Source organism: Camellia sinensis, chromosome 1 (genome assembly GCF_055761805.1).
Source record: "Camellia sinensis isolate YWXY chromosome 1, ASM5576180v1, whole genome shotgun sequence".
NCBI classification, from domain to species: Eukaryota; Viridiplantae; Streptophyta; class Magnoliopsida; order Ericales; family Theaceae; genus Camellia; species Camellia sinensis.
Genome location: NC_138961.1, coordinates 28,970,519 through 28,989,573, shown reverse-complemented (window position 1 = coordinate 28,989,573; position 19,055 = coordinate 28,970,519). Strand labels below are relative to the sequence as shown.

At 34.8% G+C, this 19,055-nt stretch overlaps 1 long non-coding RNA gene across 1 annotated transcript; it reads left to right on the top strand.

The window, feature by feature from the left end:
- The first annotated feature begins 3,737 nt into the window (after positions 1–3,737).
- LOC145793011 (uncharacterized) lies at positions 3,738–6,399 on the top strand. The gene is made up of 2 exons (XR_014333435.1): positions 3,738–3,970; positions 5,569–6,399. It is a non-coding gene; the product is annotated as an uncharacterized LOC145793011 (long non-coding RNA).
- Positions 6,400–19,055: the final 12,656 nt, after the last annotated feature.

Sequence of the window (19,055 nt, the reverse complement as noted above, 5' to 3'; positions counted from 1 at the left end):
CACCACTTGGGGCAATGGCAACCTCAGCCCACCTTTTAGCGCCTCCTCGTACAGGGAAAACTCCCCTGGCCTAGTAGTAGACGGCCTTTCCCTTGATGTTGGTAGTAATAACTCCACCTCCGCCGGAATCTGGTATCGTTCCCTGATAACCTCCAAATCCGCCGCCGTGAGTGTGGATTTGTCCGCCTTAGTGTGCCACTGATCTGGCTCTACCTGGCTTAGTGGCTTTGGAGCCAATATCAGGGCTGACGCCTGCGATTCTCCCACCGGTTCCCCCACTCCCGCCCCTACCATCCGTGTCTTCGTCCTATATCGCGCTGCTAACTGCTCCGCATCATCGTCTCCCAGCGGGTTCACCCTCACATTGACTACTTCTTTTTGTGCCATTTCTAGGGTTTGCTTACAAATCACTTTTGACGCAGGAGCAAGGAAGTTGAGAAAATGCTACACAGGTGTGTCGTACGCAATGAAGGAATTAACACTTGGATATTTTGAGTTTTTGTAAAAAGGTAGGTGAGGCGCATCCTACCAAAAACCCACTTTACCCGAATTCCATGGATCCACATTAATTTTCGCCCGTTTCAAAACCTTTCAAATTAACTACCAAAACCGCCTTTTCAAAACCCCCCTCATGTCCTATCGTTTCATTTCTGCTCCAACGCTTCACTTCCCTCACGATATTGCCACATGTATGGCCACGATGCACTGTCCCCTCCCCTTACCTTGTCCTTTCCATTTCAAATCATCACATGGCCCCACCCTACCCCCTCTCTTTTTTAGCCCCGCGCCGTCCTGGTCGGCACGCCTCACGGTCGACCCCTTCGGCTCGACCACCCTCGCGGTCGGCACGCCTCTCGGTGGACCCGTTCCGCTCGGCCACCCTCGCGATCGGCACGCCTCTCGGTCGACCCTTCCCGCTCGGCCACCCTCGCAGTCGGCACGCCTGTCGGCCGACCCCTCCCGCTCGGCCACCCTCGCGGTCGGCACGCCTCTCGGTCGACCCCTCCCGCTCAGCCACCCTCGCGGTCGGCATGCCTGTCGGCCGACCCCTCCCGCTCGGCCACCTTCGCGGTCGGCACGCCTCTCGGTCGACCCCTCCCGCTCGGCCACCCTCGCGGTCGGCACGCCTCTCGGTCGCCCCCTCCCGCTCGGCCACCCTCGCGGTCGGCACGCCTCTCGGTGGACCCCTCCCGCTCGGCCACCCTCGCGGTCGGCACGCCTCACGGTCGACCCCTCTTACTCGGCCATCCTCACGGTCAGCTTCTCCCGTTTAGTCCCCCTTGCGGTCGGCACGGCTTCCAGTCGGCCTCTCCACTCGGTTCGCACTTCTCTTCCTTATTACTATTCCCTTCGTTGGACTAAAGCTGCACTCGGAAATGGGGGACTACTGACATGGATAGGCCCACAAGGCATACGGCCCACAGCAAACCACCCCAAACCCATCGCTCGGAACCAATAGCATAACCCGGTTGGCAAAGCCCAGGACAGCTGGAGGCCATCTAGGCATGTGGGGCGAATGGCATTCGGGCACATGGCAGGTGGAACACAGGCCACATCAGCAGACAAAGATCTGCAGAGTTATTACCACAACACATCACCATTAATGCAGCCCATCACAGCATTTATTACGACAACACCTCCCCGTCGGAACAGAGCCCCCTCACCCTGAACAAGGTAAGCTACGGCACAGGCTTTCGGCGGAAGGGGGGCACGTCACAAGGGATAGTGAAATGATTACCAAAGGATATAAGCAAGAATAGAAAGACACGAGAAAGGTTAAGCTTCTTATCTCTCTCTCTCTCTCTCTACATTTCCTTCTTCCACTGCTAATTCTCTCGCCGGAGGGTTCACTGGGGGACTGCCTCGTTCCCTTTTGGACTTGCTTACAGGTCATTTGACGGAATCATCACCCTGAACCGGAACTTGAAGAGCCTGGACCAGCCCGACCCATCCACCCGGGACAGACAGCATTATCAATTTTCAATTTTTATTAGCAATATTTTGAACAAATTAAAGTTCGATTTATTTTGAGCTAGACTATCATTTATAATCACGTAATTTTATTATATTTAATTTTTAAAAATAAATAATGTATATAATTTTATAAATAGATCATATATTTTTATTAAAGATAATTACATTGAAAACACATGAACATTATTTTAGAATGAATTTTATTTTATTTTATTTTTTTAATACGCATATGAGTTTATAAAATGATCTAGTATGATGAATTCACCAACCTAAACTATGTCTCTCTAATTCCTGTTGGCTAGCTTCTATTTACTTTTTATTTTACAATCCCACATCGAAAAATGAAAGAAAAAGTTTCACTTACATAAAGTGAATCTTATGCTCCCATTTATATAAATAAAAGGAGATTTTTAATGGGAAGCCCTATGATCAATATCTCATAATTATTTTTTTTATTTTTTTAATTTTCAACAATTAAAAAATTTTCCATTGACTAGCTTCCATTTAACTTTTATTTTACAATCTCATATAGTTTTTATTGTAAAAATAATTTTGTATGAGATTTTGAAACTCTCATAATATTTTATTTAAAAATAATTACAATCCCACATTGACGGGAAAAAAAAAAGGTGAGTTGTTTCACTTATATAAAGTATTACAATCCCATATCGAGAAAAGAAATAAAAAGTGAGTTATTTCACTTATATAAAATGAATCTTATAAAGCGAGTTTTAAGGGAGAAGCCTTAAAAAATGTTCAAATTCTCATTCTAAAATTATTGAATTTTCTTAATTTTAAACAATTAAGAAAATCTCCATTGGTTAGTTTATATTTAACTTTTATTTTACAATTTCACATCGGGAAAAGAAGGAAAAAGTGAATTGTTTCACTTAAAAAAAGTGAATTGTTTCACTTAGATAAAGTGGAGTATACTCCAATTTATATAAGCAAAACGAGATTTTTAGTGAAAAGTGTTATGATTAATGTCTTATACTAATTTTTTTGATTCTTTTAATTTTAAACAATTAAGAAAATTTTGATTGACTAACCTCTATTTAATTTTTATTTTACATTATATAAAAAAAATTAAATATAGTTATCATATTTTTATTAAATAATATATTATTTTATCTTGTGTGTAGCATGGATAGTATGTTAATTTTTTATTATTTAAATATAAGTCCGATAGTTTAAATGGATGGATTAGCTTCTCTTAATTTGATCCGTTAGAGTGGATCCTAACTTAAGAAGTGTTTTGAGAAGATAGTTAAAAAATACTTTTTAACTTTTTTATGAGAGAAGGAAGTAGGTTAAAAGCTGAAAAGTGACTTTTGACTCACTTCACAAAACACCGCTAAGAGCATCAGTATCAGGCTCTTCAAAATTTTAATCAAATTATAACTTAAAAAGTCATTTTTCTATTTTAGCTAATTTTAAAAAGTCATTTTTCCATTTTAGCTAATCGTCCACTGCATCAAATGCTCTATTTTAACTTAATCCTATTAAAATATTTGTTATTTGTTTTTTATAATTAAATTGATGAGCTATTAACTAAACAATTCTCATATTTTATAAAAGGTAAAACTAGAGGAAATGAAGAAAAAAAAAAATTGCCATTGATTGATTGACCAGTTAGACATCTGAGCGGATTTCATCAGAAGAGTTATTGTAGTAAATTTAAATTTTTTTTTATTAAGACTAATAGTAAAAAAATTTAATGATTTAATAGTTATATTTTAATTTTTTATCATTTTGAAGATACTGATGATGCTCTAAGATGCTGCCTGCCTTGGGGTGCCGTGGACACGAAGATAAAATGATAAAAAATGGGACGGTCGGTGCATGCAAATTGGAATTTGACTACTCCAGGTGGCAGGTAGAAGATGAAGGAGAAACCGACATCCAAACACGCGCTCACTTCCCATCCATCTCCTCTATAAAATAATCCTCCAAAGCAGACTCTCTTTACAGACAACTCTAACTCACTGTATTCCAGGTATCTTACTCTCCCTCTCCCTTTCCCTTTCCTTTCCCTTTCATCCAATCTCTGATTCTAAATCCCCAACCTCTCCCTTTCCCTTTCCCTTTCCCTTTCATCCAATCTCTGATTCTAAATCCCCAATCTCATATGGGTTTATGTTTATTAGTGTATTTGTATGCATTTGATCACATATGCTTGTATGTTTACTATTATTATATAAAATGCACAACTCACAAATTTGAATCTTTGTCTCAATCTTGGCCTACCCAGATCGAAGAATTCCACGTTATACCTACCTAGGTCTCACTCACTGAATTCCAAGTCTCTTACTCTCCCTCTCATCCAATCTCTGATTCTAAATCCCCAATCTCGTATGGGTTTATGTTTATTAGTGTATTTGTATGCATTTGTTCACACATGCTTGTATGTTTACTATTATTTTATAAAATGCACAACTAAAAAATTTGAACATTTGTCACTCCATTTTGTTTTCCAAGAATTCCCATAAAAATTTTAAGTGCTAAAACTCCAATTAAACGATTTTTAAATTTAATCCACTTTCCTCATTCATCAAACCATCCAAAATTTTAGATCTATTGCGTTTTTACCCACCGTTGATTTACATATATGTATGCATTTTTATATGTGTCTTTGTTTTTTTTTTTTGTTTTTTTTTTGGGTTGTGTCTGTATTATATTTGTCCATGTATATGTTTCTGTGAAACCCAGGTCTCATATGTATGAATTATGTTTGTATCACTTTGAGAATAGAGATTTGGGTGTATTTTTGCTGTTTTTACTGCAAGCACATGAATAGAAAGGAAACTACTCCAATGCTTTGTTCTATAATATATTTGGAAGTTTTTACATTTGATCATCAATTTTTTGTCATTATTTTGTGTGACCACCATGTTCATAGTTTGTTTCTTGTTTGGAAAAACAGTAATGAAAGAAAAAAATGAATGCAAATAATATCTTCCATTGTATCCACCCTTTATATAAAGGGGAAAAAATCGGTGATATACATAGCATGAATCATATAGAATACTCGAAAGATTTTACCCCTGTTCAGAAACTAACGGCCCCCAATATTCCTGCCTTTTAGATTTTGTAAACTAAGAAATCTAGGGCTAGAATTTGTTTAAATTCCTTGCAAACATGCAATCATCATGATTTGATTAACCGTTGTGCTTATTTAATTATGAGATTATTTTAATCTCATCGGTAATTAGACTTGTTAACTATATGCCATAGATGAAATACATTACATCATAATTTTATATTTTGGTAAGTGAGGATTTCTTAAAAAAGGATATAGATTAAAGCTAAAGAATTGTGAGATGGAAATTTATTTTATAGTTGTTTTTGTTGATGTTGTGGCTTCTTGTTGCTATTCCACAGTAAGTTAATTTTGACAAATTTGCACTTTTAACACCAAATTATGTTATAATGGTATAGAGTTAAAGTGAAAAAAAAAAAAAAAATGCCAAAATCATGTGTGGCCATTTTATTGTAGAGTGAAATTATTCAAATAGCATATAGATAATTAAAATGTGAAGAAATATCTTCTTGGCTAGCTTTGTCTCAATAATCCTTCACTCTTTTTGCCAACAGCAACTGCTTTCCTAAAGAGGAGGTTAATTTTGATTGCCATTTTGAATTTCCGGCACAATGGCTGTTCAGCACAATGGTGTCCTCGAGATTAATTGCTGCTCCTGCATGGGCTGCGACAAAATGTTGGTTGAACTGGAAAAATTTCTTGAAGTGCAGCAAATAGACAGAGATGCAGAAAAACACAAGGCATCCATTTTAGTTACTGGAGATCCGTACAAAGTCACTAAGGCGCTTAGAAAGTATGGCAAAAGGTTTGAGTACTTTGAGCCAGCCATGAACAACCAAGAAATGCAAATTGTATTACCACCAAACCCAGTTTCAGGAATTCTTGACCCACAAATAGAAGTGGTGGGAGATTTGGTGAGATTTTGAAGACGTTAGGCACATTCCTTGGGACAATAATTGGTATTCTTTTGGGGGATCCAACTGGAGCTTTCATGCCTGTGCTTATTGAATTTTTCTTGAACACGCTCCCAAAGTTACTCTCAAAGTAGAACGAATATGGTACTGGTTTGTATTGCTTGCTGGGTAAAGGTGTGTAGGGGTTGAATAGTTATAGTTGTTCCGATTTTTGATTTCATCTCTTGTATTGAATTTTAGAGGAGTTGTGTAGTCTGTTTTTGTTTCCTTTCTTGGGAAAGGTCATGATAGTTTTGTACTTGGGAGAAGATTCTTGTATCCCCTTCTTTTGAAGCATTGTTTTATTAATTTTTTTACAGTGTCAAAAAAGAAGAAGAAGAAGAAGCTTGTGCTTGCTATTGTTTCCTTAGATAAGCATTGTGAGATTTTTTTAAAAAAATATATATATGTCTTCTTTTTTTAATCCCTCAATAATTGTGAGCTTGAATCTTATTTTCCTTTTTGTGCTTTGTTAATGTAATCTGTATGATTATTTTATCCATTATAAAAGTATTTTAGAAGATGGTTGGATGAAAATAGTCCATTAAAAGATAAAATAAGTTAAATATTTAATAAGATAAAATGTCACATTAAATTTATAATCATTTTATTTTTTTCTCAAAACTATTAAATAAATATAAAAAAAAAGTCAATTAATTTTTCAAACACAATTTTTTTTAATCACGTTAAAATAATTAAAAAATTAAATAGTCAACTTTCTATTTCCTATATCATATTCATTTTCTCAATCTCATTCGAAGGTCAGTGTTTTAAATCTATCCACGCCAACATTTGATGTATTTGTTGGGATAACAATGAGATTGTTTGGTTTGAATTTTTAAGGTTCACTTTCAGAAAATTAAAATTTTTCATTTTTTATATTTTTTTGTTTTCACTGAATTTTTTTAATATTCTAAGTAACTTTTTTAATTTTTAGATATACCCAACATAAATATACTTAAAAAAATATAATACTTGTAAAAAAAAAATCTTTAGAAAATTCACTAAATATCAAAAATATAAAAAATACAAGAATTCAATATATTTTTCGTATTTTTGTATATTTATTGATTTTTTAAAATATTTTTTTTACAAATATTTACTTTTTAGATACATCTAAATAAGGTGCATTTAAAAAGTAAAAAAATTACTTAAAATTTAAAAAATATTCACTAAAAATAAAAAAAAAATACGAAGAATAAAAAATTCAATTTCCAAAAAATTGAATTCAAAAAATTGAAACCAAACACACTGAATATTTTTCTCTCTCACTCTGAGATTTTCTTTGTATGATTTATATGTTATATTTAATCTTTGTTATTATAAATTATAATTCATTAATTTAATTATCATATTCAATATCAATGTTTGACACCGGGTCAAGCTTCATCATGAGCTAGTTTGGACCCGGAAGTAAAATGCACAATGCCCGTATTTCTATCCACATCCTCCTTTTGAATATGCTAATATATAAACTGTATTTCAAATAATAATAACAATAATAAAGAAATTGTTTGTAATTTAATGCTATGTACACATAAAAGTGCATAGAAATATTAATATGCCGTTCATTAGTGTGATTCCCGCATCTAAAATAAATTCGACCCACATTTGATTTTTTGATACACATTTTTGTGATTTGGTATTTTTTTTACCAACAATGATTCATCCCCCCTTTTTTCCCCACCCCCTTTAACCCCCTCTCTCTCTCATTGGTTACATTTTCTTTTTCTTTTTCTTTTTTTTCCTGCTCCTCCAATCACCACCTACCATGTGGCAAAAGGGGTGAGGGGGTGATACCCAAAAGGGGGTCCCAAGCATTATTCTTTTTTTTTTGTGCATTACAATTTTGTGAAGTGTTGATGGCTAAAATTAGTTATGGGTTTGCTGATGGCTAAGATTGGTCATGGGTCCAACCCATATAGTTTGTCTAATTAAATTGGCCCAAATGACCCATTTTGGCAATCTATTCTGGTAAAGCCCAAGGTTTCCACTGTCTTGCCCACACAACAGGTAGAAAGCCCAAATAATGAGTAAAAAAGATCATTCCCGTTAAAAAAAAAAAAAAGAAAAAAAAAGGGGTAAACTACAAATAGTTTGACTTAATTCTCATAAAATTTTATTAAAAATAAGTCCTTGTAAAATTGTTGGTAAAAATAATTTTTTGTAACATTTTTTACATGTTGCTAAAAATTAAAACTTTTTTGGTCACCATTTTTATAATTGTTTATAGTGAGTGACGTTTCTCTGTATTTTTTATGGTACAAATTTTAAACTATCATTGAAAATTAATAATTAGTGACTTTTTTTAATAATGTTTGATGAAAAATATTATTAATTACCATAAGATTTATTGGATAATAAATTTATCTATTAAGACTTATTCGTAAATCCTAATAAATAAATAAATAAAATAAAATCAACTTTTACTCAGTCTATTTCATTTAAAATTAACCCCAAGCCCTCCTTTGTTTGGCCCAACTAGTCAAATTATAGTGATATAGCCTGACGTAGCTCAACCTGTTTTGGGCCTAGCTCGAGGCCGCATCAGGCCTTTTCGGCCCATTTCTACAGATCAAGTGCGAGAGAAAAGTGAAGAAACCGTTGCTAAATTCATGAATATGCCCCCAAAAAATAAAAAATACTAATAACTACTATTTTGCATTCAAGATTATTGGAGTATTAATTTTTATCAAGTTTTATATTGGAGAACTGAGTTTTATTTTTTTTATAAAATATTCCTGGAAAGTTCAATTCTTCATAATAATTGTGTAATTTATTTTAATTTTATCCTTCTCATTTAATGTGGGCAATTTCAAAGAATAGTTGTTTAATTGTAAGAATTATGAATATTACAAAATCATAAGCAACAATGAGATTCATCAATTTTTTTTTTCCAAATTATGAGAAAAAAAATTGTAACCAATTAAAAAAATTATATTTTATTAAAATTTCATCAATACAGCTCTATAAAATAATATCGTAGGAAATTAATATATTTCTCAAAACGTGAGATAATTGATGAACACTATCCTTTTTTGTTTATGAAAAAATACTTAATTTCAACAACTAAAAAATATTTGAAAAAATTGTTGAAAAGTCCAATTTAAAGAGGGTATAAAGCATTATGTCTAGCAAATATTTTTTATTAGTGAGAGATCTATCATTTGTTAAATAGTTTGGTGAGAAGTCATTTTATTAGTTTTGAAGGACATTTTGTTTTAATTTTACCCCTTACTGTTAACCTATTTTTTATTGATTATATGTTTAAATTATATATATGTGTGTGTGTAGTGATCCCGGTTTCGATCCTCCTTTTATATTTTGCCACTTCGATTGGGCCGGTCGGGGGTCGAGGGGGTAGCGCTCCTTCGCGGGTCCAAGGGCAACACCCTGGTGGGGTCGAGTTGCCCAGTCAGCTTGCGGTGGTCCGGGGGGCAGCGCCCTTCAAAACAAAAATGCAAAACGCATTCGATGTTGCTTGTCCGAGGTCGGTCTGGAGCATCTGAACCAAGGAAATTCTGGGCTGACAGTCAGGGCCGCACATGCGGGGTGTGAGGCTGCATGTGCGGGTTTCAGGGGCAAGGTTTGCAGCACACTGCTAAATAAGCAGGTGCGGCTGAGGTGCGGGGAGAGGAGGGTCACACATGTGGGAGTGTTGCCTGCATGTGCTGGAGCATGCGCCGCACGTGCGGGAGGTAAGTGGATCCGAATTTTTGTTCTATTTTCTCCTCCTTTGGGCTGATTAAGGCCTCGTTTGGGAACAGGCTAATTTAGTAACTTTTTGGCTATTTGGCTAAAAAGGTAGGTAAAAAAAACTTGTATGTTTGGGATGACTTTTTGGCTAATTACGAAAAGATGTGCAAAAAGTAGAGAGAAAAGAGAATCTTTGACTTTTTGGTATGGGTTGTTGGCTTTTTGGCTAATTTAGTAACTTTTTGGCTAATTGGCTAAAATAGCCTCTTGCCAAACGAGGCCTAAGTGTCACTTTTCTGTATCTCTCTCTCTCTAGAAACATTCTCTCTTCCTGCTCTCTACATTTCCTACCAAAAACCTCACAAGATCTTTGATTTCTCCAAATCCATTGAGATTTAGATCTAAGCTCTTTATCAAAGTTGGTTGTCTAGACAAGAGCTACGTTGTGTGCGGTGGAGATCGAGTTTTGTCGTCGTTGATTTTGGGGTTTCCAACTCATTTCTTCTTCAAACTTGAGGTAGAGATTTTCTTTGAGTTATATATATGTTTTTTTGCAAGATCTAAATGATTTTGAAATCATTCTTTGATTAGTTTTGAAAATGGGTAGTTTATTTAAGAAGATAAGTAATTTTCGAAAGTGGGTTTACTTTTTTAAAATTAGAAATCGAGGATTTTAAACTATGTTGATTAAATAAAGAGGGTTTTGGTGAGATTTTTCTCAAATGTTGAAGATTGATGGTTTTTGGTGAGAAAAACCTAGAAATGGGGGATTTTTATATGATGTTGAAAATCCATGGTTGATATTGTTATATCTATTTTGATTGCCCAAAATAAGTGATGTTTGAAAATTTTCTTGTTTATATTGTATAAATGACAATTTTTGAGAAAATATGAGAGTTGTTGTTTATTTTGAAAATTGTTATTCAAATGTTGATTTAGTCTTGAAATAGCTAATTTGTTGAAAATGCTCGAAATATGGAAGATGTGCTATTCCTCAGATGAATTGGAATAAATGTATATTTATTCATTTTGTGAAATTGCATGGAAAGGAGAAATTAGAATTTTGATCATAATGGTAGAATTGTGTGAAAGAATTGGAAATGGAAGAATTGTTGTATTGTATTGATTATTGTTGCATTGGCACATCAATTCATTTGGTTACATTGAGCTTTGAATGTTGATTTGAAAACCTTGCATTGAGAAAAGAATATTTGGAAACGGGTTTTCATGAAATGGTTTTGGGGTAAGTACGGTGGTGAGTCTCGATAGGTGGTGTAGATGAAATTGATTAAGTTGGCCTGAGTGTCCTTGGTGAAAGACTAGAAAGTCGCGCGAATAGGTGTCGAGCCTTCCGGTTAATACCGGTAAAAATGACAATTTGGTAGTACTTGTATAGTCTACTTGCAGACACCGACCAAAGGATTACCAGAGTTGTATTTACCGCCCCTTGAATGAAATTGTTAAGTTTTGAACAATGGAATTGCATCACATCATTGAGCATGATGATTTTTAAAAGAGGAAGATGTAATTTATTTGCAAAAAGACATAGTATGGCATATGCATACATCTTTTGAAACTTGTATAAAACGTATATACTTTGTTAAGAATTTCCTACTAGGCTTTATGCTCACCCTACGGGATTATTGTGCAGAAAAAGACGTGGTGATTCCGCCCAACTGATGGTGTGGAAATGTGTGTGTTAGGAGTACAATGCTCTCACTTTGCGTGACTCTATTTTGTAAGCCAAGGGCTATATTTGTATGGTTTGAATAACTGATTTGTGTAACCGGGCCTAAGTCTTGGAAACTTGTAAACCCATGAAGGTATTTGTTTGTTTATGTCATCTTGATTTGAGGTGAATGTATTTTTGCATGAGGATTATTTGTATCATGTATTGCAAGCGTGAAGATTTACTTTCAGTTTTACATAAAAGAACCATGATTATTGTATTATCATTTGGGCATGAAAATTAGGGCGTTACAGTGTGTGTGTGTGTGCGCGTGTGTGTTTAAATTTATATCTATCTGTTTAAATTCTTTTCTATCTATTCAAACTTGTATCTATCTGTTGAGTTTTTTCCCTATCTATTCAATTTTTCCCCTATCAGTTCAAAATATGTGAATTTCTCCCTTTATCTATTTAAAATTTGTGAATTTTTCTATCTATCTGTTTAAAACTTGTTATATTTTTCCCTATCTTTTGAAATCTGCCCGTTCAAAATTGAATAGATCCAATACAAATTCTTTTAAACCTATGTTTTTTTAATCAATTGCAACATGTTTTATTACTGTCATAATTATCATCAACAACAACAACAAACAACTAATTTGAATAACGCAATGATATCTAATAATAATAATAATAATAATAATAATAATAATAATAATAATAACACAACGATATGATTTTATACAAATAATATGTATCATCATGAGATGGTCATCATCATCAGAGATTGTGAAAGTGAGGAAAATGAAGAAGAGTAGTCTCTTTGAGAGGCATCCAACGCCAAGCCACACTAGATCCAACATCACTTTCCTCTTCCATCACCAAATCATATGTCATCCTCAAAGAGACTGAGTAAAAAACGCACAAATACAATTATGAAAATGTTCTCTAGAATTGACAAAATATATAAAATATTATGAAATCCATCGCCACTATAGTTGTAAATATCAACTTCAGTAGTTATAGCATATAAGAAGTTGATGTAATTAATATCTCAAAGTAATTTTAATTCTATAGATTTGAGATATAAACCCTAATCATTATAGCCATAATGCTTTTTAGAAGCCAACATGACAATTGCCCTATTTGTTTTTATATTTTTTTGGAAAACATACAAATTTGTTTGATATATTGTTTCCAAAACTATTTTAAAGAATTTTTTCTAAAATTAACCGATTTTGGAGATGATCGGGTGCCATGAAAAGCTGAGGAAGAGTGCAAAGAGAACGATGATGGCTCTGGATCTCACAGTGGCGGCGGTGGATCTAGATCTCACGGCCGTTGGTGGTGAAGCGCCAGATTTGCACGAAGATCTGGAAAGTGTAGGCGACGTAGTGGTGGTGGTAGTGGTGGTGGTATTAAGTGTTGGAACAATCTTCTATGTAAAACAAATAATAAAACTGAAACAAATAAAATATTATTACTCACAGAAAGTTCTTTGTTTCAGAAAAACCAATAAAACTATAATCAAGGCGAGTATGTGACACTCTATCCTTAAGACAGATTTGTTGCTGCACAGGTGCTTACAGAGTATCGGCGTTTATCTCCCAGGATACAATGATCACTTACACAGATTGTAGCAGCACTACAAACAATCTGTTAGGCGAACCAAACCTGTGTTCTGCAACTCTCTATGAACTAATATGAAGAACAATGTAGTATATGCAAGAAAGAAAGGAAAATTTTGAAATGAATGAATTTGTTAGAGGGACCTCGTATTTATCGGCCATATGGTGTTTGTTTAGAAAGGTAGACAACCCTTCGAACAGGTGTGACCGGACTGAAGAAGAGAGGTGACCGGAAAGGCACTGTTTCTGGGAAAAATTTTGAATTCAAATTTGGCTCAAACGTTTAAATAGATCTGTTAGGATTTCAAATTTTTCTATCAAGAATTTGAAAAAATTCAAATAAATTTTGTCTAAAAAATTAAGCTAAGACCTGACCCACAACTCGCACCCGGCTCGACCGGACAGACGGACGGCAGTGGTGGCGTGCATGTGGTGGATTTGGGTCAACCCTACTTTGTCTATAACTCCTCACCTTCCAAAATTTGGGGTGCCCCTTAGGGCCCACCCCAAGTATGTCAACCTAAAGCTTATATACTAATATAAGTTCTCTTAAAGTTTTTATGTGGGACACCCAAAACAAGGAAACTTACATTTGAGTCTTCAACTTTCCATTTCACAAACTCGAAAACGACGTCAACTTCCCATTCACTCATAAATGGTTTTGACGATCCGTTTTCATCATGTGAGTTGCCATGTGACAAAAAACACGTCATCACTTGGACCTACCTCGAAAAACGTATGAGTCTCACTTATATTTGGGCTCAAAGATGACTCAAAATAAGGCTATAAAAATCCAAAAAAAAAAAAATAACAACAGTAAAATCTAGAGAGAGATCGGTGACGGAGAGCTCCTTCCAAATCTAAGCCGCAATGAACATCTTTGAGATATGTGTGGCGTCGCTCAAATCTGAAGTTGTCCATTGTAAAAGACCACGTGATTAATGCCATGAATGAGAGAGAAAGAGAAATAAAGGAGTGAGAGAAAGAAAAATAGATAGATAGAGAGGCACAGGGGGTGGACAGCGGCAATCGGTGCAATGGATAGCAAAGAGAGAGAGTTAGAGGAAGATAAAAGAGAGGATGTTAGAGCAACCTCATCAAACTCGGTAGACAGCTTCTCCAGCTAAACTAGCGAGATGAATTCCAAAAAACCAGGTGCATCAATCTCGCTACAAGCGCGCCAAAATTTGAGGATGCTACAATAGCTCGTTACAACAAACGAGCTACTGTTCATCGTTATTCATTTTTTTATTATTTTTTTTCCCGCCAAACTCTACCCTCTTTCTCTTCCGCGCCAAAACTACATAGCGGCAACCACTACACAGCATTTGCTTTCACCATATCTGAAACTCAGGTTCTCTCTCTCTCTTTCTCTCTCTCTCTCTCTCTCTTTGTGCTGCTGTATTCTAGATTTGGATTAGATGGGATGAATTGGGGTCTGTAATTTTATTTGAGAACCATCAATGCCTCTTTGATTGAATTAAGTTGTTTGAACATCTTTGAAAATTTGTATGCACAAAATTCTTGTATCACAAGTGTTTGATAAATTGCCTCAATGAAAGTGAATGCATATATATGTTGATATTTTAAAGCTTAGATTACTTGTATATTTTTAAAATCTTTAAAACTGGGTAAAGAAAATAAATTGACAGAATCGAAAAAGGTGTTTTCCTATAAATTGACAGAATCAATAAATTGTATCACAAGTGTTTGATAAAGGGGAAGTGTGTTCAAGTTAGACAACAAATAAATTGAAAAAGGTGTTTTCCTATAATATAATCGAAAATCTGCTTTCTTCCTTTTATTTCAAGAACATGCATGACAGAATCAACTCTAGAGCATTTTATAAGTATGTGGTCAATATATGAGCACATTTTTCCACTTGAGAGATGTCATGGATAGTATGTGGTCAATATATGAGCACCTTTCAAAAAAGAAAAAAATTCAAATTTTAGAAAACAATTATGTAAAGACTTGATTTTCATAATTGATTTTATGTAAAGACTTAATTTTAGTAAACAACTATGTAAAAACTTGATTTTCATCCTTTTGTTAGCATTTTTTTTTTTTTTTTTGGTGAAGTACGTATATGCCAGGCATGATTTTCATAGATTGTCAAAACTTATTCTTCTTTGTTACCTTTGAAATGGAAAGTGAGAATGTATAACCTCACTTGGATTGCCTATGAACTGCTAGGTTATATAGTTAGAGTTCAAAAAGTTGTGTTTTTCACATATATTTGATGTTTGAACTACCAGGTCAAATAGTTGGAGCTCCTGAAATTATATGTTTTAGGGAAATTTAATATCTTTCTTCCAGTAAAAGTTGTGAGTATATATACAAGGTATCAATTACATAGATATTTAGACATTTACCATTCAATAAATTTTAAAATTTTGATATATATATATATATATATTTCCAGATTGGCAAGGCAAAACTTATGTACCAGGAGGTTCATAACACCTCATTTCCATTCGAACATTGTTGGAATGTGTTGAGGCATCAACCAAAATGGTTTGAGACGTACCAAAAGAAAAATCCAAAAAGGAGTCGAAATTCCACATCTTCACCTTCAACACCAAAGTTAGTCAATCTAGAGGAAGATGAGATCTCACGAGATGCGCATATACAATTGGAGAGACCAATTGGCAAGAAGAAAGAAAAAGAAAGGCCGAAAAAATTGAAGAGTCAAGATACTACAAGTTCCCCAATTGTAGACTTGCTAATTGACATGAAAGAAGATAGAAAGAAAGGAACTGAGAAAAAACTTGAAATGCTTGAGAAATCATATATTATTCATGTTGAAAAAGCTGAATTGGAGAAATTGAAGGAAGAAGAGAGAATCATGATGATGGATACGAGTGGGATGTCCCCAATGCAACAAGAATACTATTATCAGCGTCAAATGGAAATCATTGAGAGTCGAAGAAAGAGCAACATTTCCGAGTAATTTATGAAGCTGTTATGTTTTTTGTGACTTTTGACTGTTAGTTTGGTAGATTTTGTTTGGATGAAATAGTTGGATCCTTTTTTGCTATACGGTTTCATGATGTAGAAACATGGGTTCTGTTTTGTGACTTTTGACTAAAGTAAGGTTTATGTATATTTTGTAACCTTTGCCTATATAATACATTGGCATTTTGTAAGCTCTACTTGTTGGAGTTTGATGGTACAAAGATTATTCTATTTCAGAATGACACTGAGCTGAACTGCTATTTTTTGGGTTGTTTTTACTGCTGTTTCGGATACTTTTGCTGCTGTTTTTTCTATTATTTCGGAGCTATTTTGCTGCTGTTTCAGTGCTATTTTGCTGTTGTTTCGGGGTTGCTTTGCAGCTGTTTTTGTGCTGAATTTGGGGCCGTTTTGTGGCTGTTTTTGTGCTGAATTTGGGGCTGTTTTGTGACTGTTTTTGTGCTGAATCTGGAGCTCTTTTGTGGCTGTGTTTGTGCTGAATTTGGGGTTGTTTTGTGACTATTTTTGTGCTGAATCTGGAGCTCTTTTGTGGATGTTTTTGTGCTAAATTTGGGGCTGTTTTGTGACTGTTTTGTGCTAAATTTGGGGCTGTTTTGTGACTGTTTTTGTGCTGAATCTGGAGCCCTTTTGTGGCTGCTTTTGTGCTGAATTTGGGCTTCATTTTCACCTCCAGAAACTACAAAATAATAGGATGAATTCATATGGATAATTTATAACATTTTGATCAAATGAATTCATCAACCAAAATAAAAAAACATAATATAAATAAAATCATCAAAATCAATATGTCTAACACATGACTTTCCAAAAATTCAAATTACAAGCTACAACAGTTCAAAAAAAACTTACAAGCTACTGCAAAGGTTGTAATCATGAGAACCAACCTAGTGTTTAGGTCCATTCTCATTAATTCCAGATTGGCTATAGATTTGCTTATTCCAACCTAAGATTGGCTATAGATTTGCCACAAGTGCTCAACCAAATCCGATTGGAGTCGAGAATGAGTTTCTCTATCTCTTATGCGACGATGTTGTTGAATAAATTCCATGATGTCAGGTGTACGTTCAAGTGACACTTGTGAAAGAGGGATTTTATCGATTTGTTCATAATCAATGTTTTGCTCTCCTCCGTCATCTCTTTCATCCTCAATGATCATGTTGTGTAGTATTACACAAGCCTTCATAATATCTGTAAGAGTCTGAAGATCCCATGGTCTTGCAGGTCCTCGCACAATTGCAAAACGTGCTTGAAGCACTCCAAATGCACGCTCTTCATCCTTTGTATACGCCTCTTGGGCCTCAGCAAAATGTTTATTCTTTTTTCCTTGTGGACAAGGAATTGTTTTAACAAAAGTTGCCCATTGTGGATATATACCATCAGCAAGGTAGTATCCCATGGTATATTCGTTTCCATTAATGGTGTAATTAACTCGAGGAGCAAGCCCTTGAGCAAGCTCAGTAAATACGGAAGACCGTTCTAAAACATTGATATCATTAGTAGACCCAGGTAACCCAAAAAATGCATGCCATATCCAAAGATCATATGATGCTACTGCTTCCAAAATAATTGTTGGCTCATGTGCATGGCCAGTATACATACCTTTCCATGCAGTTGGACAATTCTTCCAGGTCCAGTGCATACAATCAATGCTCCCTAACATCCCAGGAAAACCGCGACTTTCGCCAACAGCTAAAAGTCTAGCAATGTCGTCGTTGTTCGGTGACCTCAAGTACTCATCAGAAAAAATTGCAACCATTGCTTTGACAAATTTCTTTAGGCTTTTCATTGCAGTACTTTCTCCAATCCTCAAGTATTCATCCATAAAATCAGCTGCTACTCCATAAGCAAGCATTCTAAGAGCCGCAGTTATTTTTTGAAGAGAAGACAAACCGAGCACTCCAGCACCATTTCTTTTCTGAACAAAATATGGTTCATAAGCTTCTACTTTAGATTGAATGCGGAGAAAAAGAGAACGATTCATTCGAAACCTTCTCCGAAATAATTTGGGAGGATATACTGGTGGATCAGCAAAATAGTCGAGAAAAAGCCTTTGATGGCCTTGCAAAGGATTACGCCAAACAAACTCGCGTCGTTTACGAGCAGCATGTTGTGACCTTGATGAACTCTCGGCTTCCATAGAAGCTATTGTAACTATCTCCAACTCATCATCGGAGTCGGAGTCATAAAGAATCATGTCTAGAAAATGAAGATCCATATATAAAAAATTAATGAGGATAGAATGAAAGAAAAATATTTCATTTAGATTGTGAGAATTAGAGAACATATGCTATTGTTTATAGTAGAAGAATATGACCGTTTGAAAAATTTTGACCGTTGATAAATAGAGCCGTTGGCATGCACAGCAGAATGATTGAAGAATATGGTGTAGTTTTGGATTTGGGGTCTTTATATTTTATCCGAAACGCACTAGTTGGCTACCGTGTTAGTGACTTTCTAATGATCCGATCCGTTCATATTTTAGAGTTTATTAAGTAGATCAACTACAAAAATTTTCAACTCAATCGGAGATCAGCACGATGGTTGCCCGGGCCAAACCGCAAGCCCCTGTTTTCTTCCAAGAAATGCTACCTGATCAAGCCTCTGGAAATGCTACTTGATCAAGCCAATCCATTAATTTAATAAAAAAAAGAAAGAAAAACAAATACAATAAAAAATAATATTTTAATAGAATTAAATTAAAATAGAGATTTGATGAAGTGGGTACTAAAAATATGACTAGCTAAAATAACAAAATAGCTTTTTAAGTTATAATTTGACTAAAAATTTAAAGAGATTGATGTGGATGCTCTAATAAGTTAGGAATATTAAGTTTTCTAAACATTATATTTTATCCACTATTTACTTATTATTAGGATCATATATTTATTTAACAATTTAATACTGATTGGATACAATGCCAACATAAATAATTACTCTCATGAATGATTTAGTCACGTTTGGAGACGTGTGAGTCTGTCATAAAAAAAAATTATTGATTAATTTCAGAGCATCACATAACTTTACCCCAGGCTAATCATAATTTATTATACTCTCTCATTCTTTTTAAAAAAATGTTATGTATCTCAAATGTTTTATCAAATATTTTATTAAACTTCTCAC